Below are 1551 nucleotides of genomic sequence, written 5' to 3'. Positions count from 1 at the left end.
CGGAAAGGTTACCGTCCACGTCGTTATTATTAACGTTACGTCCGCCGACGGTAACGTACACACACACCACCACCACACAACCCCCCCCACCCCCCACCCACACACACACACACACACAAACACACACACAACACACACACACAAACACACACACACACACACACACACAACACACACACACAATGATGTTCACTCCGACCGAGCAACTTCCTCGTAGTGGATAACACATCGGATAACACGAATGCCGGCGGTAAGGCTACTCCAGAATATTTTAAAAATCATGTTTTTTTTTGGCTCAAAGAATACTTTAAAGTCTTAGAAATAAGGTACAAAATGTCTTATAGTGAAAAATTTCTAAATGTCATTTTCGGAAGTTTAAAGCATCGTACTTTTTTCGGTAAGATTTGAAGCCTTTATGAAGGGATTCTTCTGAAAACAATAAAGAGAATAGTTACGCTTGAGTAAAGTTTTTTCTTACCTTCCTAGTGAACATATAGATGGTATTATATATCTAGTAGTATATAAGAGCAAATATATTAATATAAGATCAATAAAACCGATGAAACATACAGTTTACACGACATTTTTGTTTCTCTTATATTTTCGGATAAAAAATTTGTATATCGGTCATAAGCTTTAAAAAATTAGTGATTACTTGTACAATGAGTGGAACAATATCGCAGAATCGTAAAGATATGAAAAATACTAATGAATATGAGAGTAGGTAAATATCAGACAAGAGACCGTTGAATCTTTTCTTCGAAATGAAAGCGCCGCCGAAGAGCGTCTGCTAAGAAACTAAAGCAATTTAAAGAATCATAAGACGAAATCAAAGTGCATAAAATTTTTGGCTATACTAAATTTTATTTTGGTTTTTCCTGTCATTTCGGAATCTGTTGTGTGTAAAACGTGCCATTCTAAAGTGACATTCAACGGAAGCAGTAAATGAGGCTTGGTCAATGGCTCCAAAATCAATTTCCAGCGGCAAAGTTATTGAAGTAGGTCGATTCTAAGCGTGGCCCTCTGAGGGGGACGCGAAGCGCGAGGGGGATATTCATAGACGCCGGAGGGTACTCGTAGGAGCGCGTAGGAAGATTTCTGATCGCCGTCATCGTTGTTTATGTAAACAATGGTAATCCAATATTTATGTAAACATAGAATCTTGGTCGACGGATTACAAAAACATGATACGCATGATGACATTCCATATTTTTTACCGTCGCCGCCCGTAACAAAAATGCATCGGTATCAAAGACTTGCATACACTTACCGCATATACTTACCATCTCTCTTCCTCTTATGTGTCGTCATCTTTCCCGCCACGTTATCGATCTCGTATGTATCTTCTCGCACGCAAAAATATTTTACATTTTTTTATTTAATGATTTAAATAGAGCGAATGCTTAATATGGGCGTGACATCCGTCGCAGTACTGTCACAGTATATACAGTAGCGCAACTCTTCCGATTTTATGTTGGTCAAAGTGGAGTGCGCATGCGTGAAATAAGTAAGTTGCTCTTTTCTCCTTCTTTATTGCTCTCTCTCTCTCTC

The 1551-nt window shown here is 38.5% G+C and overlaps 1 pseudogene; it reads left to right on the top strand.

The window, feature by feature from the left end:
- Positions 1–662: 662 nt before the first annotated feature.
- LOC105622250 overlaps positions 663–1551 on the top strand; it is a 3961-nt pseudogene continuing 3072 nt past the window's right edge.

This window comes from Atta cephalotes (assembly GCF_000143395.1).
Source record: "Atta cephalotes unplaced genomic scaffold scaffold00042, whole genome shotgun sequence".
Classification (NCBI taxonomy): domain Eukaryota; kingdom Metazoa; phylum Arthropoda; class Insecta; order Hymenoptera; family Formicidae; genus Atta; species Atta cephalotes.
Note: the sequence above shows the minus strand (reverse complement) of the source record. Positions and strands in the feature narration are given on the sequence as shown.